General features: G+C 38.8%; 1 protein-coding gene across 5 annotated transcripts in view; it reads right to left on the reverse strand.

Moving 5' to 3' along the window:
- Positions 1–4,081: 4,081 nt before the first annotated feature.
- The window catches only part of METTL25 (methyltransferase like 25), a 124,743-nt gene continuing 104,955 nt past the window's right edge, over positions 4,082–23,869 (reverse strand). For 2 of the 5 annotated variants that reach the window (XR_004351733.1, XR_004351736.1), the window contains one exon: positions 4,082–10,197. The gene's annotated coding sequence lies outside the window, so the exon portion shown is untranslated. The remainder of the gene's footprint in view (positions 10,198–23,869) is intronic. The other 3 variants (XR_004351735.1, XR_004351734.1, XM_032645253.1) reach the window with 3 other exon arrangements.

A 23,869-nucleotide genomic window follows, 5' to 3' on the forward strand; every position in this document is an offset into this window, starting at 1 on the left:
TGAACAACGCCCAACTTTGGCTCTTTTGTGTGTTTTTGATTTTTTTAAACAGTTTTATGTCTCTTGGTTGTATCTTTTAAAATATATACCAATGAAAAGGATTAGAGTTTGTTTCCAGACTCTATAAAGCATATTTTTTTTTTTTTTTTGCAGTACGCGGGCCTCTCACTACTGTGGCCTCTCCCGTTGCGGAGCACAGGCTCCGGACGCGCAGGCCCAGCGGCCATGGCTCCGGACCCAGCCGCTCCGCGGCACGTGGGATCCTCCCGGACCGGGGCACAAACCCGCGTCCCCTGCATCGGCAGGCGGACCCTCAACCACTGCGCCACCAGGGAAGCCCTAAAGCATTCTTTTATACTCATTTCTATCCCTTCACCAAAGAAGCTACCTTGTCACAGGTTTCCCCTTTGCTGTACAGAACAGAGGTGTTAATGAGGTCGAGTAGACATATACCAGCATCTTAAAAGTAACTTGAATAGGTCTGCTTTTGGGCAGGATGTAGTAGGTCATAGCAAGCCAACACTTTTACTGCAACCACCAAAAAAAGGGCAAATAAACTACAAAAAAAGCGCACATATTTTAAAAGATATCAGAAAGTAAGGAAATGGCATAAACAAAAATTCCAGAAAGAGGACAATCACTTCCTGAAATAAGCTGGCAGCTGTTGGCCATCATTTTCTTTAAGGTCTGAGCATTGATCTTGGCTGAGCCACAGAGCTTCTACTGGGGGAAAGAGATCCTAGCAAATCTTTCAGCTTTCTTCTGGGGCTTGAGGAATCAAAGGGAAACATGGAGGGTCTTCAGAGATAGATGATAACAGTGGAACATTTGAAATGCAAGTAGAGAACCTGAGTTGTGCCCAAAGACGTTTTGATACGGTTGAGATCTCAAGAATCAGGATTGGGACATCGGGATCCAGCTGACACAGATTCTATACAGAAATGAAGGGTGGAGCAGATCTGAGACGGCCGATTCCTCCTACTTCATCACCTCCTATGACTCCAGCAGCCGATTATGACGCCTGTCCACCTCTGCACCAGCACCAATTCCTGTGTCAAAAGTTCAAGCAAACGGGAACCAGCAGAAGGGCACCGGGTTCAGCAGTGATGGTGTTGTGTAGTGAACCAGAGCAAAGCTCCTTCCTGGAGACTGAAGGAACCTCAGATGGAAGCACAGGGTGAGCTCATCTACAGATTTACCATTGGGTGCCTAGAAGTTCCATGGTTCACGAGGAAAATGTGTGCCAGTTGTCAATTTGACTCCATCCCCGATGACATTAAGACCTGATTTCTGTGCTAGGCCTTCAACACTCTGAGTTAAATAGATATGACTCTTCTCACTCAGTAAACATGAGTTGAGGACATTTGCCTTGAGGGAGCCAGAATCCTTAATTTTTGCATGAAGTGCGTTACAGAATAACAGAGCAGCTCTGTGCTGAAATTGTGCAAAGGTGAGAGAAAAGCAGCGCTGCAGCTAGTGAGTCACATATGGAATCTTTTCTTGATGGATTCAGTCACGATTTTTAAATTTGTTTTTAAGCCCCACTATTCTTGGCATTATTCTAATATGCACTGTTCTAAGAAGCTGCGAAGGGAAGGTCAAATTCTAGTTTCTTGCTGTACATCATTTGTCATCATAAAAGAACAGCTTAAAACTGAGTCGGCAGGATCTGTTAATTTTAGTGAAACTGAAGAATTAAACTCCATGTCATGAAAATGGAGTTTTAGGAAATATTTCATCCCCTTTATTTTGTCCTCATCTTGATGTATAATCAGCTGCATTTAAGTTTGGGGTTTGTTTATTGAAGCGAAGCAGATATAAGGCACATGATTTAGTCTACGAACAATTTCAGTTTGGCCTATTTGTCATTCAAGGTGTGTGCTCAATTTAGAATGGCTTCTGCTCACTCGACTCTCACGTGCTCAGTGATTAAATATTTAGATTTACAGCAAGCTCTTGACACCACCGTAAAAAAGGCCACATTTAAAAGAACTGCAAAGTGCCATAAAGACCTCAGAAAATCAAATATAATCTTGAGAAACACTGCCGTTATATGGGAAGACAGTATAGTGTATATTTTTATTTTGTTTTGCTGTGCTGATTATGTATACTGAGTTCTCACAAATGAAAAGAAGTCATACGTTCTAAAAAAATATCTGTCAAAGTAGCCTAGGTTTATATGCATCACACTGTTTTCTTTAACAACGGGTTCAATTTGAATTTTGATATAAATAATTAATAGAAAATTGGGGCCATTTGGGGAGTTAGTCCATGGCAAGTTTTTCTAGTTACAAGGAAGCATTTAATTTATACACTTTTATTCTAATAAAAGGTGCTAGTAGAGGAAAATAAAATACCAAACATCAGTAAATGTGATATTAGCAAATATAATTTCTATCATTCACATATAAAACAGATGGTATGTAAGAATTAATATATTTGAACATCAGCCCACTTAGAGATATTATCTAGATTTATTAATTTTTACAGTACTTTCTTCACATGGGTCAGCTGGAAAGTTTAAATAGTTGCTATACATTAAAAATATAATGTTAGCTGCAGATAATTTTTAGAATCAACTCAATCTTTTACACCAGTTTATGTTCCCCTGTTACTTCCTTTCATAAAATCCTGTTTAGCTCCTTCATTTTATTTGTTAAATTATAATAATTCACTAATTAATTGTGTAATTTTTGTTGTAGTGCCTTTCCTGTTACGTTCTGGACTCTTTGAGAGCTGAGACTATGTTTCTTGTTCACAATGCTAAACTTAATATTTAGTCCAGCGCTTAAAACATAGATCTGTTCAAAAAAGATGTTCTTAATGGATAAAGGCACCAGTGCTTAATGACTGGCACCAGCGCTAGGCAAACTATGGCTCAACTCCAGCCCATTGCCTGCTTTTCACTGCCTGCAAGTTAAGGAGGTTTTTTTCCATTTTTAAATAAATCTACTTTTCAAATGGTTATATAAGTGCCTAAACAGTAACCTCGGTTTTGCCTGTTGGCCCATAAACTCTACAATATTTACTATCCGGCCCTACGAGAAGAAAGTTTTCTGACCCTGATCTGGACCAGCACCGTTCACTAGAACTGTTGTGATGATGGGAATGCTCCATAGGATAGCCACGGACCACATGTGGCTGGTGAGCACATGAAATTTGTCTGGTGTGAGTGCGGAACTGAATTTTTAATTTTATTTCATTTCATTTTAACTGATTTAAATAATCCCATGTGGCTAGCAGCTAGTGTGTTAGATGGCAGCAGACCTAGAGATACAAAAGAATAAACCTCATGTGAATACAGCAAATAATTACTCAGAGATCAAGTATATCTGCAGAAAAATATAAAAATATGCACTAATCTAGCAGTTTAGTCTTTCTGGCAAAAAAAAAAAGAATATAAAAATAAACTAAACTACCTACCGTTAGTTCATTAAAACAACCAATGTTATGACAATACTTTTAAAAAGCACAAAGGTAAATATTAATTCATTTAATTTGATAGTTACACAGAAGCTCATTTAAAATAAGTGGCGGTTCTTCATCCTATGAACTGTAGTTGAGAAAAGAGCTCTTTTAGATAAGGAAGATAATGTTCTATGAACAAATAAATGAAGAATATTGCTTTAATGAAGATTTAAAAGTTTTTCTTTGCTTTATTGAAGGACACACCACTTATCTGCAAAGAAATTCTTGAAATACATAGAATTCTATTAAAGCAAAACGTTCTATAGAACAGTAGGAAGACATTAGAGCCCATAAACAAGTAAAATTAACAATATAATCTGATGGTATCCTCAAATAGCATTAAAGTAGGTATTAAGGTGGATTGAGGGCTTCCCTGGTGGCACAATGGTTAAGAATCTGCCTGCCAATGCAGCGGACACAGGTTCGATCCCTGGTCCGGGAAGATCCTACATGCCGCGGAGCAACTAAGCCCATGCGCCACAACTACTGAGCCTGCACTCCAGAGCTCGTTAGCCACAACTACTGAGCCCATGTGCTGCAACTACTGAAGTCCATGTGCCTAGAGCCTGTGCTCCACAACCAGAGAAGCCACTGCAATGAGAAGCACGTGCACTGCAATGAAGAGTAGCCCCTGCCTGCTGCAACTAGAGAAAGCCTGCCCGCAGCAATGAAGACCCAACACAGCCAAAAGTAAAATAAATAAATAAATTTATTTTAAAAAAATGGATTAAGAAGATTCAAATTGCAATGTGAAGTTTACAACACCCACGTTAATAAATGATTTCAAGTCTTTAAGTTGAGAAGCTCTTAAAAGGAAATCTGAATTTTGTGCTATTTAGCATTGAAATTGTTTGCTGCTCTTATTTATAACACGTGAAGTTAAAATAAAAATTGGAGTAATCTCCTTTTCTTGCTTATGCTGTTTCTGACATGTCTATGTATGAAATAATATCACCCTGAGTAAAACTACTTTGGCTGCCCTCTTATTTCAAATGATTTTATCATTAGGGAAAAATCTGAAATCACAGTGGACAAATAATCCCTTAATGCTTTTCCTGGCTAGCAAGTAATTTGTCAAAACAATCCAATTTCCAAATGGCATAAAAAACCAATAAGATACTGAGCCAATACATCTGTTCCTCTCTGTATTTAGAGTATGGACAAGTGCCTTTCATTTTGGGTGGAAAATCCTGATTTTGGATTCTTTAACATGACAATTTAGCTCTACTAACAAAGTATCATTTATCATTTCTCTTTGATAAAACTTTAGAATTTTTTAAAAGTCGGGTTTTATTGAGATACAAGTCACACGCAATAATATTCACCCTTTTAAAGTGCAGTTCAATAAATTTTGACACACACGCAAGTTGTGTGTTCACCACCCAAATTAACATATGGGACATTTTCATCACCCCAGAAAGTTCCCTTATGCCCCTCTGTAGGCAATTCCTCCCTTCACCCACAGCCCAGTGGCAACCAGTGACTGATCTGTTTTGTTTCTACAGTCTTGACTTTTCTAGAATGTTGTATAAATGACATATAAATACAGCATGTACAGCAGGTGTCTAGCTTATTTGGCTTAGCCACTTACTGTAATGCTTTTGAAATTCATCCATGTTGTTGCTGGTATCAGCAGTTCATTGCTAGCTGTTGCTGAGAAGTATTCCATTGTATGAATGTACCACAGTATTTTTATCTATTCTGCTGTTGATGGAGTTTTGACTACTATGGATAAAGCAACAATTAACATTTGCTGTATGGACCTCTGTTTCCATTTCTCCTAGGAAAACATCTATGGAATTGTCGGGTCATATGGTATGTTTAACTTTATAAAAATCTGTTCTCCAAAATAACCGTATCATTTGCATCTCCATCAGCAATCTTTAAAGCTCGGGTTGTTCTACATTGTCTCCAACAGTTAGTATTATCAATCCTTTTAATTTTAGCCATTCTAATGGGTGTGTAGTGATTATCTCCTTTTAATTCATCGTTTCCTGTTGATTAATCATGTTGAATAGTTTTACATGTGTTCATTGCTGTTTGAATATCTTCTTTGGTGAAATATTTGTGCAAATCTTTTGCCTCTCTTTTTGCTGAGTTTTTGTTTTAATATTTACATACTCTGCCGATAAGCTCTTTATCAGGAACGTGCTTTGCAAATAGTTCTTACCAATCTGTATCCTGCTTTTCATTTTCTTAAGTGTCTTTTCAAGAGCAGACATTTTAAATTTGATGAAGACCAATTTGTCAGATTTTTTGCTTATGGTTTATGTTTTTTTGTGTCCTAAGGAACCGTTCCTTAACTAAAGTATTTTCTCCTACATTCTATTCTAGGTTTTTAGTTTTCTCTTACATTAAATCTAAAATCCATTTCAAGTAACCTTTTGTATGTGATACGTGGTAAGGGTTGAGATTTTTTTTTTTCATTTTGATACCTAATTATTTGTTAGCACCACTTGTTGAAATGAGTGTTTTTCCCCTTGAATAGCTTTGACACCTCTGTTGAAAATCAACCGCCTATATATATGTGGGCCTATTTCTTAACTCATTAGCTTGTTCCATTCACCTATTTAACTGTCTTTAAACAAATACCACACTCTTGATTACTATAATTTTATAGTAAGCCTTATAAAATTTTACATTTTAAATATATAAAGGAATACTGATATCCTTCATAAACCAAAGTACTCCTGAAATAGTTGTTTATCATATAGTGTAGGTAGAGGCTTACATTGATTTGGGGAGATATCATTCCTCTAAATATGGAAGAATTGCTGTTCATAGTTGTTATTTTAGGTGGTCTGTTTTCCTGTGTTCTACAGGTAGAGGGTATACTGAACCCAGGGGATCCACAGATAGAATTCAGGGCATCCATGATCGTGGGTCTTGGAGAAAACCTATTTCTTTATTTTCACTAACCTCTGATTGAAATTCAGTGTTTCCTTCTATTATAAACGTGGACAAAAAACCTCAGTATGACTGGCAGTACCTGAAGCTCTTGCCAATAGAAGGTGAGATATTTTCATGTCACATTACAGCTGTGGTCGATATCTTCAAATATTGCTCACATCTATTTTTACTTCAAAATCATAGTTTTTATTATTTATTTTAAAATATTTGTTTGTTTTTGGCTCTGTTGGGTCTTAGTTGCGGCACATGGGATCATTCCTTACAGCACGCAGGCTCTTCGTTCCGGCGCGTGGGCTTCTCTCTAGTTGTGGTGACTGAGTGGGCTCCAGAGCATGTGGGCTCTGTAGTTACAGCACGTGGGCTCTGTAGTTATGGCACGTAGGCTCTCTAGTTGTGGCATGTGGGCTTAGTTGCCCTGTGGCACGTGGAATCTTAGTTCCCTGACCAGGGATCGAACCCACGTCCCCTGCATTGGAAGGTGGATTCTTAACCACTGGACAACCGGGGAAGACCCCATAGTAGTTTTTAGAACTGCTACTTGATCTTGTTATTTAATGAGTAATAAACACACATATTACTAAATTATCATTTTTAAAAGCTCTGTTAACTATCTCTATATGATTTGCTTCCTTTGTCAAATTATGTATTTTACTATATGTTAAAAAACACTGCTTGAGAAGGGGCCCAAGGGCTGTCTGGCATAGAAATGGTTTAGCTCTGCCCTCTGTATTCCCATTTCATAGACATACTGCTTAGGCTGTCCTCCAGCCTGAGAGGTCCATTCAGAGTGTCTTTTATGCTTCAGTTTAGAACACTGCAATATTACAAGCTTTGGGTTATTTCATCTTATACCATATATAATATAATTATGATATATAACATATTTTATATTATAAAGGTTCAATAAACCTTAATTAAACATGTGAGACTGAACAATGCTCCATGTCAGAATCTGGAGATTCAGTGGTGTTTCTCACGGTTCCTGCCTTTGAGTCATTTCGGCCCAGAATTGCAGGCAGATAGGAAGTAGGCCTGGCAACGTACTGTTCGTGTGCTCTCCACATGGCAGCCACCTAGATGACGTTCTTACTCCTCGCCTGGGTGGCGGTGGAGGTGTGGGCAGAATATCAGCCACTGCTTCTCACAGGAATTGACACATATGAGGAAACCTAGAGAACAAGAAAGCATTAACCAGAATGGGAAGAGACTCACACAGAGGAAACCTGTGCAAGCATGAAACTTACCTCTGCCTGCAGCCTTGGGGCAGAGGAATGGCCAACGGGGGAAATATGCACGGCCTGCCTTCCAACTCCCCCGGATGTGTCCGGAAGACAATCCTTCTCAGCATGCAGAAGTCAAGCGGCTTCCCACTCTTGATGAGAATATTCAGCTTGCATTTACTATTTTATCCCGGCAGGCAAAAGTTCTTTCTCTCAGGCTCCCTCTTCCCCCCACAGAAGTTACTAGGTGCAAAGCCCTTGGCTGACGCAGCCCTTCCGGAAGGGACCCTCCCCACTTCTTGTGCCTTCCTCAGCGCCTCTTCCACCCAAGAGCTCTCTCAGTGTGCATCCTTGGCTTCAGTCAGTTCCTTCCCTCCTGGACTAGTGAGTGGTACCTGAGAGCGTGCTTAGACACCATGGTACAAATGGGAGGGACACCTGCGGACAGACTCACCATCCCAGTTTCTCCTTCAACACTTCAGCCCACGGGACCCAGTCTAGAGCGGTCCACTGTCTTCTCCCACCTGGATTAATTATGAAGAGACATTCCCTCAAGGCTTTCCTCAGCCAGCCAGCAGCAGGGGCTGCTCAGCTAGTGAGGGACCAACTGACTCTCCAGCACTGTTGGCAGCTGGGACAGAGCCTTTCCTGCCTGTGTCTGCTGGGACACTGGGACCATTCCTTTGTGATGGGCTTTATTTTTCACTTTGTTTACCAGGGTCTAAATGGAGCAAATTCCACCCACACATCTTGGTAAGATAGGGGTGTAGATGAAAAATCTTTAGATTTTTGAGGGTTTCTGTTTACTTGAGGAAATTGCTTCATCTTGCTCAGTTATCCTTATGGGAAACAGGCTGCCTGTCTTTGAGGGGCTCCTGCTTCCAGTTGCTGAAGTGATATTATACTTTCTGAGGAAGAGGATGGTGCTCTTTCTTGCCCTCTGTAGGAGAGGGGTTTTTTTTTTTGTTTTTTTGTTTCTTTTCTTTTTGGAGGACATTTTAAATTATGACCATAAAATTTCATGGCTTCACTTACTGGGCATTATTTGATTCTCTCAGAGGATAGGCTAGTTTCCTTCCCCCTGGAGGATCACTGTATTCATTTCCTTCCTTTCCTCGCCAGCATGCTCTGAACGCTTTCACTGCTAGGCACAGGACAAACAGTAAAAATGATAGATTTCCTGCCCTTCTAGGTCAAAGAGAGGAATACAAACATTTTAAAATTAAGCGCGATAAAGTGATATTGATGCTGTCACAGTCATCTGTGCGGAGTATCACTGGGGCATAATAAAAGAAGAGTATTTAAATGTGGGGGCAGGCTCATAAATACTGAAGGAGAACACAGGAAAGTGTTGGCAGGAAGAGAAAGGGATGCTAGCCTTCCTGGAAGAAGGATCGGTGAGAGCAAAGTCCAGATGGAGGCAACACTTGAGATGCCGTGGGAGTTGCAGCAAGTCTGGATCATTTGAAACTGGGGTTAGATGGAGTGCAGAGAAAGACTATACGAATGAACTAGGCAAGGGAAGCATCATGGAAGATTTGGATGCCCTGCTTAAGAGTTTGGATTTTCCTGTTGGAAAATTGGAAAGCCATAGAAGAATTATAAGCAGGGGTAGGACACTCATGCCAAGGAAACCAAAGGGCAGTTATGAGGCTCTGAACTTAGTAGCAGTGGGACTGGAGAGGAGAGGCAGTGAGGAGAAAGGTAGGAGGTTGAATGAACATGACAACATTCCAATGGATTGGAAGGAGGTTATAGTGGTTATAACCTATAAACTATATATATATATATATAAACTATAACCACTAGGGCGGTTATAGTTTTCAGCTGAAAATTTACTTCACTGAAAAGGAGTATTAGAGGAAGAGTAGGTTTGACCGGAAGTTTCATTTTAGACATGTTGATTTTGAAGTGCTGGTGGAATGCCCATGGGAGTGGCAGTGTCCATCAGGCAGATGAATAAACAGGTCTAGAGCTCAGGAGAGAGAGGTAGCCTAGAGAGGTAGCCTAGAAATTCAGATCTGAGCATCATCAGATACAGGTCCTTTTGGAAGCCAGGACCATGTCCCATGGAAAGTGTGTAGAATGAAAAAGGCCCAAGGACAGAGCCTTCAATGGAAAAGACTAATAGTTAAAGGACAAATAGAGAAGAGGCTTCAAAGAAGGCAGAGAGAGAACAGATAGTGGAAGGAGAACAGTCTAGGAGCAGTGGCTCTTTTGGCTTCTGGGAAGCAACTCTTGGGGGTCAGATGTTCTCTCCATCTCCCTGAATCTTACGGCCTTCCTGTTTCTGTGTATTGGCTTTATCTCCTCTCTCTAATGACCTCTTTCTCTGCTCATTCAGTTTCTGACACTCATAACTTTGGCTTCACATGGTCAAACACTGCCCCTAGAATCTCTTTATATACCATGACTTTTCAACTTCCACCCCATACTTTTGTCTATTTCAAACCCCTGAGAAAGGGAGAATCTGATAGGTCTAACCTTTCTTCAGGTCACATCAAGGATCTAGGTTGCCTTGACCAGGTGTGTACTCATGCTCCCATCACCAGCGGTCCTAAGAGTCTTGGGTATAAAACATGGCTGTCTGTGTTCACCCCTTTGACAGGAGATATGGGCAAAGAGAAGAAAAATGTGGTTACTTAGGCTGAATGATATCTGTAGTTTTAGAAAGTTTACGGAAGGGGTTCCTCAACAATGGCAGACACCGTAATATAGTCAAGAAAGTATCCTGTGGATCTGGTGGTGTGGTTGCCAGTTGCTGGGATTGGGGGAGGGATCTGGTTGCTGTGAGCTGGCAGTGAATGAGGGAAGGAACTGGAGACATAGAGCTGTGGCTTCCCCTTAATCAGGATCTTTACTTCAAACTTTATAATATAAAGGAAGGGGGGTGATGTTGATACAGGACAGAGTCTAGTGGTGGTTGTCCTTTCTTTTCCTTCTCAAACATATGATTATTATTTAGTTATTTGCCCTTGTTCTGTACTAGAGCAGTAGGTTTGGACCTATGAACACAGATAACAGAACTACCCTTAGAAAAAGGAGAAGGGATCCCTTTGAATAAGACCGTGGGAGGGAGGGAAGGAGAAGTGATGTGGGTAAATTGTAGGAAAGGTAAGAGTTTGGCAAAGAGCACTGAAGTCCACTCTGCAAAGTCTTTCCCCCTTCACTCCCTTCACTCCTTCACTTCTCTCCTCCCTAAGAGTTAACTGATAATTGAATGATTCTGCAGATTCTGAGATAACCTAAACAGATCCCATAGAGAATCCAAAGTAGGGTAACTGTCCTGGTCCTTTAAGACTGTGCAGGCTCTGCTGTTGAGGGCAGCACACCAAGGAAAGCCAGGCTGCTAGTAGGCTTGCTTTATGGTATAGCTTTCTTTGGAATGATCTGTAATGCTGATCTATCAGCAGGGGTTTCTGTCAGCCCTACCAGCATTCTGGGGCAGCCCACCCAGTCTGCATTCTGCCCCTCAACCTAGCGATGGCCATGGTGTCATGGGCTACTTATAAAATACCACAGAACTCATTGACTCTCATTATGTAAATTCTCTCATTGACTCTCATTATATAAACTCTCTCATTATGTAAATAAAGGAACTGAGACCTGAAGTGACTTGCCCAGGGTCACATACTTGGTGGCAAAACCAGGAATAGAACATAGGCTTCCCAATTCAAGGCTCAATGTTATTATTATTATTGTTTTAGTGTGATCATTTTCCCACTAACTGCTTAATATCCTGCCAATATCCATTATGTGCTCAATGAGAGGACTGGTTTTTCCTGAGAAGGTGATATTTCAGATGGGTTGTGAAACGTGAGCAGAGCTCACCAGGCAAAAAGGTAAGGCAAAGGGTTTGACTTGGGCTAAGTGTGCAACATCTACTGCCTGGGATGAGGTAATTATCACGCGCAGAGACAGAAAGTGACCATCGGAGGCCTCTCATGGCCTCTGCTTGGACTACATGCCTTCACCTGGCCATCCTTCCTGAGTGGACAAAACACATGCACCACCCATCATCTTGTCCGCTCATGCTCTTACATGTAACCTACTGTGTTCTTCCCCCTTCTCACTCATTCTCCCATTGCTGTGGTCCTTTCCACCATGGGCTTCTGGAAATCCTTATTTAGAGAAAACCAACAACCCTATACTATCACCTTATTCACCAAACACCTACCACCCTGAAGCTTGGTTAACTCTCAAGGAACCACTTGCCAATCTCTCCAGTGCCGGATGCTTACTTTCTCACATCACATGGACCGTGAGGAGAGGCTGGGAGGCTGAGTGGAGGAGACAGGGGTTAGCCTTCCCCCTGGTCCCCACTCCCCGTCTCATCGTAAATTCTCCACTGTTGAATAAAAGAAGCTGGATGTTAGCTGGCTATAGCAGTTGCCATCATTTGTCTTCTAAGAAATTCCCAAGAAGATTTAACATTTGTCTGTTGTCAACTAATGTTATTTTCCTAGATAATCTCTCTGAATGACATTTTTTTCAATATTCTTCTCTTTCTAGATATTCTTCCTCAGTAACCCCTTGAACGGTCATGATTTAAACAACCATTAATAGATCTTCAGCTCAAAGTTTCCTATGGGTTCCAGGTTGCATATTGGATATCTTCAACATGTGGGTATTATCAGACACAGCATATCCAAAATTGAACAATAAGCAACCCCTTAGACCTTTGTTCCTTCTTAGACTTTCTTCCTCAGTAAATGGCTGTGCTACTCAGCTAGTCACCCAGGCTAGAAACTTGAGGGGAGGTGAAGGGTGAGTATCCTAGACTTCATTCTGTCTCACCTACAATATAGGATCAGTAACCAAGTCATGATAATTTTACCTCCTTGACTTAACTTTTTTCTTTTCCATTTCTACTTCCTCTGCCCTAATCAAGGCATTATCTCTTTTCATTAAGGTTTTTGAAATGAGGTCCTAACTGCTGCCCTGGCCTTCAGCTTGATTCTACTCCAATCCATCCTGTAGGCTATACAGTCAGAGCGATTTTTCTAAAATAGAACTATAATCACATCACTCTCTTCCTAAACTCCCTCAATGAACCTTTTATGCCTTGAGAGGAAATGTATCTCTTTGGCATGTCATTCACGGCTTCCAGGCCTAGGACCCTGTCAACCTCTCTGGTCTTATCTCCATACTCACCATTCACATTAAACAACTTTCAAGCCCTTAATGGAGTCATGCTGTCTCATGTTTTTGCAATAATTGTTGCTTGTCCTTATTGAGACGTTACTATATACAAGGATCTCTATTACTTGATCTATTTCTGCTCATAACTGCATGTGGTTACTGTTTTTCCCCCAGTTGACAGATGGAAAAACTGAAGCACAAATAAGTTAACTAACCTAACTAAGGTCACACAGCTAGTGAGGGACACAACTGGGATTTGAACTCTGATCAGTCTCTCTAGAACCCATTCATTTAACCACTATTTACAGCACTATCACTCTGTCCCTCCTCCTGGAAGACCCTTCTTTCTTCCTTCACTTAGCTTACTTCATACTTATCCCTCGGCCATTTATTCTGGCTTCTGCTTCCATCAAAATTCTGAAAAATCTTTCACAAAAAATGTCAATGACGGACTTCAGTGGGAATTTTCCCGTTCTCTTCTTACTGGATCTTTCAAATGCTTCCAACCATTGGTTACTCCATAGGCCTTGAAATATCCTCTTCCTTGATTCACATGATGATCTGCTCCTGGTCCTTCTGCTTTATCTCTGGATGTGCTTTCGCAGCCGCATTTGTTGTTCACACTTCTCTACAGAAACTTCATGTTGGAGTTTTAGTTTCTCCATTCTTTTCTCCCTACGCTTTTTGCACTGAGTGATCTCATCCATGTTCTAGCTTCAATTTCCATCTATACGCTGATAACTTCTACATTTGTATCCATGCTTTCCCTTTGTTCTACAGACCCTTTTAGACCAGTGTTTCTTTAATATTCCTTGAATTTCTCAAAAGTATCCTGCACTCAACATATCTGAAATGGAATTTTTAGTTTTCTCCCCAGTATTGCTCTTCAGTGTGCTTTGGCACCACCTTCCACCTAGAGAAACAATCAAGAAACTTTTATAGCCCATCAACCAAAGGGCACTAAGAACAAAACTGTAGTCTGAACTAGATTTATTTCGCTGACCGCAGCCGGGGGGCATGCACTCCAGGAGGATGGGGGGTTGTCTCAGTAAGAGAGAGTTTTTAGGAACTTCTTATAGGATTTGGGCTTGTAATGCATGGTTGTAGGAAGGATTTAAAAACATGAGGTCCAGTTTTGAATTGGAGGTTGTCAAAAAGTTAGGGAAATTCAATAACTGGTCTTACTTATTCTTTTTTTTAATATAGAAGGCAGGAAGATTAAAGTGGGTTGAGAGTAGTCACTGCTATGAAGTTGGAATTACATGTTAGCCAGAAGAGAGGTGTTGAGAATGGGCTTGTCTGTCTTGTTCCAGACATGTCACTGAGTGGCCTTATCTGAATATTGTCTATAATTGTCATTTATTTTGAGTTTTAGTACCTCCCAGTTTTAGTTAGATGATTTTGGAAAAAGTGATTTTAACTCTCAGCTTTAATTTTCCAATATAAAAAAATAAAGCAAATATCTATTACTATTTGGAGCAGAAAATTCAAGAACACTTTACTTATGATTTTAGTTGTACACATATTTCCCTTCATTTTAATAATGAAACTCTTTTTAGGTGTCTCAGAAAAAAACCAAATATTTTTCCTGCCATTTGCAAAAACAGTTCCATCTGACTGGTAGATTATGAGACCTGTCCTTTAGGGGCAGGACAACCAAGAAATCATCAATTACTTGAAGTTTATAGGATTATGCATCCACCAATATCTTGACTGTCTCAAGAGGAAACCAAATCATTAAGACCAACACAGAAGACCCTCAAATAATCAAGAAGTAAGACAGCATCTGTAGTGGCTAAGCAGTTAGACTCTGAAGCCAGATGCCTGAATGTGAATCTTGACTTTACCATACCCATGCCTCCTCCAACTTGGAGCAAGTTGCTGGACCTTTCTGTATTTCAATTTTCCCTTCAGTAAAGCAGCAGAAATAATACAGTCCCTTCCTCTTAGGATTGCTATAAAGATTATAAAGTAAGTTAATAAATACAAAGTGCTTAGAACAGCACCTAGCATAGAGTAGGCACTCAATAAATATTTAGTTGGCATTATTATTATAATCCATCATGTCATTTGGAGTTTAAAAAACCTTTTAAAATTTGAGTAGTTGCCAAGGACACTCTGTATAATGGTACGTAGGTATATAAGAGAAATATAAAGTTGGAGTAACCTCTAAAATTTTAAAAACAGATCTGGCTACTCAAGGAGACTCCTTCAGAGAGCTCTCAGATGCCAACACACTTGAGAATAGTGAATCTGGAATTATGTTAACATACTGGAAGCTTCCATGGAGGCTGCAATGCTGAAAGAGCAATTTGAATAGTAGACTTCCAAAACTGTCAAAGAAATTGATGATGTATCCCTACTTGCCAGAAAGGGGCTTATGCAACACCTTTGGACTGCATATAAGAGAAACTACTTGGGGGGGTTTCATGAAATCTATAACTGAACTGGCTCCTTCTTCTCTTCCTGTCAAGCTGGCCATTTTGACATCTATTAACTAATACATGTAAGTGGGGTAAAATTTGTTTTGATTATGACATCTGTTTAAATTGGCCTTCTGCGGCTGCTCATAATTTCAGTTAAACTATGTGCTTTTAGCATTTACTAGACTGGAGGTGGATTCTTTGGGGAAGACAAAAACAGAGGTTACAAGAAAGATTAAATTGTAGGTTATTATTTTTTTAATAATCAAATGGGGCACATAGAAAAGTTCTTTGTATTTATTCTTTTTTTTTTTTTTTTTTTTTTTTTTGCAGTACACGGGCCTCTCACTGTTGTGGCCTCTCCCATTGTGGAGCACAGGCTCCGGACGCACAGGCTCAGCGACCATGGCTCACGGGCCCAGCCGCTCTGCAGCATGTGGGATCTTCCCGGACCGGGGCAAGAACCCGAGTCCCCTGCATCGGCAGGCGGACTCTCAACCATTGCGCCACCAGGGAAGCCCTGTATTTATTCTTATATTTGGTGACTGGTCATTTGTGCAGTTTTGGAGAGTATCTTTGAATTTAATTTATTGGCACACTTATGTAGACCTCAGTTGTATGAACTGATTTCTGTCTAGTCATTAGTAGATTGCTTGCCTATGTTTCCTTATATTTTATGTACAAATATCTAGGCAGGAGCCTATTCAGGGTTTGCAGTTCATTGTTATTGAAGCTGTCTGTGGATTCTATGTTTAACCATCAATGATTTCCCAAGCTGGCAGCTTTTATGAAAAGAACTAAATCCAAATTTGGCCCTGGATTGAAAAAAGCAGAGTTCCTAAATAGTTAATATGTATGATACACTTAATAGTATTATCAACCTTTAACTAGCAATTATCCTTCTGGGAATGTAGTCATACAGTGTAAATGATTGAAGAAGAGAATGTCATATGCTCAAATGTATTCACAACAGTCACAATAGCAAGAGGTTGGAAGGTCTAACAATAAAATAATGGGTAAATAGAGTATATGTCATTAGGATGGACTCTTAAGTCATTAAAAATGATCACGATGAAGGCAGTGTAGAATTATGGGGAAATGTTTCTTACATAATATTAAGTAAAAGAGGCAGAATATAAATGGTATGTTGATTGTTAAGGCAGATATAAACAATAAATGCATTTGGACCGACTGAAAATAACTACTTGGTGGTGGGAATGTGAGTAATTTAACTACACTTTCTTCATTTTTTTTAAAACTAAAAGAGAGAAAGTAAAGAGTTTTAAATAGCATGATCATATTATTCGAGAGCCAGATTCCTCATTTATTTTTCATGGATTTGTAAAAATGACAGCTTGTATGTTAACTTGAGGTTTAGCCCAGGAACCTGATTTGTTTGCCTCAACAGATTCACTGTATCTTGATTTTTAAAATAAATTCTATGAAAATTCCAATGCCAACTGGTCTGCGATCTTTATTAATATGAAAAGATCGCATGGGTGAAAGATACCATAATCAGAGATAAACAGAAAAAGCACGGAATAAAATGTGGAGCATCTACCAAAAGATATGAAGGCCTTTTGAAGAGTTGTTCCTAATTCATATATATAAGTTAGAGTTTTATGGTAAATATACAGATAATGCAGAACATTTTCACATTCTTAAATTTTACTTACAAACTAAATCTTTTACATTATATTGAAAAGACATAGCCTTAGTCAGTTGTGAGAAATGGCTGCAAAAAACCCCACAAATCAATCCCCAAATTTATTAACAAGTCCTGTTGCAGTAATGCCTGTTAAAAAATGTCAGCTGAAGGCAGAAGGAATTTGTGAAATTCTGGTCTCCTTTGTATTTATTCTTCGGCAGTGACTGAAGAGAGGGAGGTCTAATATTCTTAGGTACAGACCTCTCGAGCATGAGGCAAGATGTGGTCCATTTAGGGCAGGGCTGTGAGTGAGCACCCTTGGGATTTGCATGCTCCCTAACCTGGGAATGCAGCAGATACTAAGGGGCCTGGCAGGGTCTTCTGTGTTCTTGGGCATAAAACTCTCTCAGAGGAGCCTTAAAGAGGCTGTCTTCTCAAATGTTAAGCACTTGGGGGTCTCTTAAAATACCTATTCTGACTGAGTAGGTTTGGGGTAGGGACTGAGATTCTGCATTTTTAACAAGTTCTCAGGTGATGCTGATGCTGTTGGTCTGCAGAGTGCAATTTTGCCTAATACAACTCTAAGCTCAGCTTACTTGAGGAAAAAAAGGTGAGGCAGGGAATCTCCTGCTTAATCTTTGCTTCCCATATTATTTCTAAGACTGGAAGCTAATCTTTGGACAAGGAAGCAAGCCACTGGCGTGGACTTCAATGTAAAAAGAAGTGTTATTACATACTGGAATAATTTCTTACAATTTTAGCTTATCACTCTGGTGTCCAGAAAGATCAGTACTGGTAACTAAGAAATATACTCTATAACTCATATGTTGAAGTTTTAAGCATTGCTATATGCCCACCAGCTTTTTGGAATGTTATTGTCCTAACATTATGCTGTGTGGTCATCTATTTAGTTAGATGTTTTTAAAATTTTCTTTGGAATTTTCAAATTTCATTTACAGGCCTCTTTATAAAACCCCTCTCTGATTCTTCTGGGGTGGCCCTTGTATATATGACATATAAAATGTCAAAGTAGTTGGTATTTAATAACTGGCAATTATCTTTAGGTTTATTTTTAGTAATTATCTTAAGATTTATTTTAAATTTTTATTTATTTTTTATTTTATTTATTTATTTATTTTGGCTGTGTTGGGTCTTCATTGCTGCGCGTGGGCTTTGTCTAGTTGCAGTGAGCGGGGGCTACTCTTTGTTGCAGTGCGCGGGCTTCTCATTGCGGTGGCTTCTCTTTGTTGCAGAGCACGGGCTCTAGGCACATGGGCTTCAGTAGTTGTGGCTCGTGGGCTCTAGAGCGCAGGCTCAGTAGTTGTGGCGCACGGGCTTAGTTGCTCCACGGCATGTGGGATCTTCCTGGACCAGGGCTCGAACCTGAGTCCCCTGCATTGGCAGGTGGATTCTTAACCACTGCGCCACCAGGGAAGTCCCAAGATTTATTTTAAAATTAAAATTAATATCATGGGCAGGAAGCTTCTTGGTTTTCACTGATCTTCCCAAGTAAGCTAAAACTAAGCACTATCTGGCATATATATACAATGGAATATTACTCAACCATAAAAAGGAACGAAATTGAGTTATTTGTAACGAGGTGGATGGACCTAGAGTCTGTCATACAGAGTAAAGTAAATCAGAAAGAGAAAAACAAATACCAGATGCTAACACACATATATGGAATCTAAAAAAACGGTACTGATGAGCCTAGTGTCAGGGCAGGAATACATACGCAGGCATAGAGAATGGACTTGAGGACACGGGGTGGGGAAGGGGAAGCTGGGACGAAGTGAGAGAGTAGCATTGACATGTATACACTACCAAATGTAAAATAGATAGCTAGTGGGAAGCTGCTGCATAACACAGGGAGATCAGCTCGGTGCTTTGTGACCACCTAGAGGGGTGGGATAGGGAGGGTGGGAGGGAGACGCAAGAGGGAGGGGATATGGGGATATATGTATACATATAGCTGATTCACTTTGCTGTACAGCAGAAACTAACACAACATTGTAAAACAATTATACTCCAATAAAGATATAAAAACAAAACAAACTAACCAGTATCATTGGTGTTCAATCCTTTCAAAAGTGGCCTTGGGCTGCCACTTTTAACTTTAAATTGCAAAGTTCTGATTTTAACTTAGCATATACTTATAAGAAAATAAAAGCCAAGTATGAATCTATTATCCAAAGCAGTAAAAACAAAATACATTATTTGGAATGTCAATGGGATTCTTATCATTGAATCTTTTTTTCTTAAATCTATGACAGTGAGCTGAAAGATCTCTTAAATGTGTTTCCTGTAACACATTTTTATAGAAAATACATTTACATGGTTATTTGTTTAGTTTTGAATATAGTACTATACACCTTAATTCTTTGGCCCACCAAAGTCTGGAGATCACAGGGTTAGACAAAAGGAAAGAACAAAAAGGAAGTCTGTAAGCAGACACTGGGTACTGAAATCATTATGCTTTCAAGATAATAATTAAACCCTAGAGTGAATGAAAAATGGGTGAACTGTTCTCAAGTATTACTGCTTGCTCCTTGGGTGTATATTACTGTTTTGATACTAACAATCTATATCCCTAATACACGCTATTGAATTAATTTGTTGTTCTGAGAATTGAGGTTAAGTGTGAAAACACCAGTTTATAGATGTTCAATGAAGTTTTGTTGGACTTTATATGTCTTACTTGATCAGAAACACATATACTCTGTTTTTGGAAAAGTCAGAGAGATTTCGTCTTCTGTTTCCTATTTTTCCAAGATGTCATTTCTATTTTGGCCCTGACAAACAGCTATCCTACCCTTCTTATGCATTTGCATCTTGTAGACAGTTTAGAATCTAAAAATCAAGACATAAATTAAATGTGTATTCGATGTAACTCCACCAGGCTACTATGACCTTCTGAAGCTCTGTAACACTGCTTTATTTATTAACTACAAAAAGCTCCAAGAGATATAAAGTTTTAATTTTCATAATAATAGAACAGTAAGGAGATATTGGTTGAATTTACTATTGTTTCATTAATCTTAAAGGTAGGAGGTATGCTATTAACAGTAGCAATTGTAATGAAATCCTTTCTTCTCTAAGCATCGGCAACCAATTTATCAGAATGAAAACACATTACCAAGAATCTCATTAACAAAAGCATATATTAAAACTGCGCTAGAGGGCTTCCCTGGTGGTGCAGTGGTTGAGAGTCCACCTGCCGATGCAGGGGTCACGGGTTCGTGCCCGGTCTGGGAAGATCCCACATGCCGCAGAGCGGCTGGGCCCGTGAGCCATGGCCACTGAGCCTGCGCATCCAGAGCCTGTGCTCTGCAATGGGAGAGACCACAACAGTGAGAGGCCCGCGTACCGCAAAAAAAAAAAAAAAAAACTGCGCTAGAGATCTAAAATATGAAGCATACTTTTAAAAATTCAGATCTGTTTATTTTCAAGAGAAACGGACAGTATTTGCTATTAATTAGAGAAAAGTTATCCAAGAAAATCATTTACCTTGCAAAAGCTTTCAGTTCTTACACTGTAAATGCCGATCCTCAAAACTACTAAATATCACTCTTCAGTACAGTAAAACCTGCTATGAAGGGATGACTTCCCAAACATAGTATAAGCTGGTAACATGAATGTAAATGTGGAGCCTTTAAAGGCATTGTATACATACATAAAAAGATGGTCAACATCCTATACATTAAAAGTGAACCCTCTCCTTTGCCTTCAATTTTATTTTTAATTTTAATTATTTATTTTAATTTTATTTTTCCTTTCCTTTGGATTAAAGTGGAAATAGAGCACTAACATTTTTTCTTTATGATTAAAAAATCTGTCCCTTATGCCTTTATTCACAGAGGTTTACCTGCACCGTTATATTGTCTACTAAAACTGGAAATAGTCTGAAGTCACCAGAGCACCAGAGATGTCTGTTGTGATAATCAAATGGATCTGGAATTGTTTTATCTTTCCTTGAAACACATTATTTGAGTATAGTTTACTCGATGGAAAACCACCATCAACTAATTTTCTTAAAAGAGTTGTGGCAGTATTAGAAGACTGGATTCTTTCCTGAGAGGGCAGCTAACTCTGAATACATGTGCATTTAGTTCAACATGATTAACTGATGCACACCAAACCCCATGTTGACTAAATGGAAAGCAATGTGTTGAATTTCAGGTTGGAATTTGCATACTGCCTCTATTTTTCTAAAATCCAACATGTTCAATCATAACTGTCTGAGTACAAATTAAAGGCTTTTCCTCCCATGAATTTTAAATACACGCTATTCTGTTCTGTGCTGAAATGTGTTAACTCTCTTATTCTGGATTGTTCATTGGAAAATTCTGATAAAAACAGTACAATTAAAAAAAAAGGTCTTTCATTGAAAAAACATCTGCAAACGTAATGAGGAAATCCACTGAGATAAATACATCAACTAATAAATTCCCATACATGTAGCCAGTAGTATCACTGGCCAAGTACAAATCATCTGGGAAGGTTTGGAGACTTTCAGTTCCTTTGGTCACAGGTTAACCAGAGCACATAACAGATTATTTCTTAAACAGTCCTCTCCTCCACGAAAACAAGCCATTCTACTGACCACATTTAGAAACAACCCAAAGGAAACTATAATTAAGGGGAAGAATGGGACAGAAGTCAACAATCTAGGACATAGTTCATGGTAAAGCATTGTGTGTTTATGTAGACACTTTCTTCTTCTCCTCCCAAATGTCATTATCTAACTCTTAACTCTTCCATATGCCTCTCATATGTGTTTCAATGACTAGATTATGAACTCCTGAAGATTAGGAACTATCAACAGCTTTTAAATCTTTCTCCCCAACCTTAAGTGTTATAGTCACATAGTTGCGAACTAACAAGATAGTAGGTAACTGAATTACATTTAACATCCACAAAGTACTTTTATTGAGATGTAGGAAATTAATAGAGGATTAATTACAGATTCAATATAACAGTTATATGATTATTTATGTTTTATTTTTCTTCTTTCGGCAATTTTAGCATATTGCATTTCTTTGAGAAAAATTTCCTTTTTACACAAATGTTCAAATTTATCAGTATAAAGCTGTTCATAATATTCTTATTACCGTTCTAATTCTTGTAGGATCTATAGTGATGTTCCCTTTTACATTCCTTAGTTATTTAACTGTTTTATTTTTTTTTAAATGATTACTCTTTCAGAGTTGTGTCAATTTCATTAGTTATCTAAGAACCAACTTTTAGAGGTGTTAATTATCTCTTTGTTTTTCTTCCACTAACTACTAATCTTTTGATTTTCGGTCTTTTTCTTTGCTATTATGTGTTCACAGCTAATATTTCCTTATATCATGGTTTAGCTCATCTTACAAGTTTGATGTCTAATTTGTAATGAAAATTACAATGATCTGTAATGAAAAATTATAATTCAATTCAATTATTTTCATTATTATTCAAAATATTTTCTGATTTCCACTTTCTTCTTTGACTCGAAAGGTATTTAGGTGTATAATTCTTAAATTTAAAGCATATGGGACCTTATCAAAATACCAATGGCATTTTTCACAGAACTTGGACAAATACTTCTAAAATTTGTATGAAAACACAAAAGTCCCTGAAAAGCCAAAACAGTCTCGAGAAAGAACAACAAAGCTGGGAGTATCATGCTCCCTGATTCCAAATACTACAAAGCTACAGTAATCAAAATAGTATGCTGCTGGCACAAAAACAGACACATAGATCAGTGGAACAGAATAGACAGTCCAGAAATGAACCCACACTTTTATGGGTAATTAATCTCCGACAAAGGAGGCAAGAATATACAATGAGGAAAAGGCAGTCTCTTCAACAAACAGTGTTGGGAAAACTGGACAGTTATATGCAAAAGAATCAAAGAGGACTACTCTCTCAAACCATGCACAAAAATAAATTCAAAATGGATTAAAGACTTAAATGTAAAACCTGAAACCATAACACTTCTAGAAGAAAACATAGGAAGTAAGCTCTTTGACACTGATCTTAGTAATATTTCATGGATATGTCTCCTTGGGCAAAGGAAACAAAAGCAAAAATAGACAAATGGGACTACATCAAATGGAAAGGCTTTTGCACAGCAAAGGAAACTAACAACAAAATGAAAAGGTCACCTACTGAATGGGAGAAGATATATGCAAATGATACATCTAATACAACTAATAATAATACATCCAAAATATACAAAGAACTCATACAACTCAACATCAAAAAAATCCCCAACAACCCAATCAAAAATGGGCAGAGGATCTGAATAGACATTTTTCCAAAGAAGGCATACAGATGGTCAAAAGGCACATGAAAAGATGCTCAACATCACCAATCAGCAAGGAAATGCAAATCAAAACCACAATGAGATATCACCTCACACCTGTCAGAAATGGCTATCAACGAAAAGAACACAACAAATGCTGGAGAGGGTGTGGAGGAATGGGAACCCTCGTGCACTGTTGGTGGGGATGTAAATTGGCACAGCCACTATGGAGAACAGATGGACACTCCTTAAAAAACTAAAAACAGAACTTCATATGATACAGCAATTCTACTCTTGGGTATTTATCTGAAGAAAACAAAAACACTAATTTGAAAAGATAAATGCACCCCTGTGTTCACTGCAGCATTATTTACAATAGCCAAGATATGCAAGATATGGAAGCAACCTAAGTGCTCCTCAGTAGATGAATGAGATGAATGGAAACAGAAGATGTGACACACACACAATGGAATATTACTCAGCCATAAAAAAGAACACAATTTTCCCATTTGCAACAACATGGATAGACTTGGTGGATATTATGTTAAGTGAAGTAAGTCAGACAGAGAAAGACAAATACTGAATGATTTCACTTATATGTGGAATCTAAAAAGCAAAACAAATGAATAAGCATAACTAGACAGAAACAGACTCATAGATACAGACAACAAACAGGTGGTTGCCAGAGGGGAGTGGGTCAGGGACAGGGAGGGAGAGAAATAGGTGAGGGAGATTAAGAGGTACAAAATTCCAGCTGCAAAACAAATGAGTC

This window comes from Phocoena sinus, chromosome 10 (genome assembly GCF_008692025.1).
Source record: "Phocoena sinus isolate mPhoSin1 chromosome 10, mPhoSin1.pri, whole genome shotgun sequence".
Classification (NCBI taxonomy): domain Eukaryota; kingdom Metazoa; phylum Chordata; class Mammalia; order Artiodactyla; family Phocoenidae; genus Phocoena; species Phocoena sinus.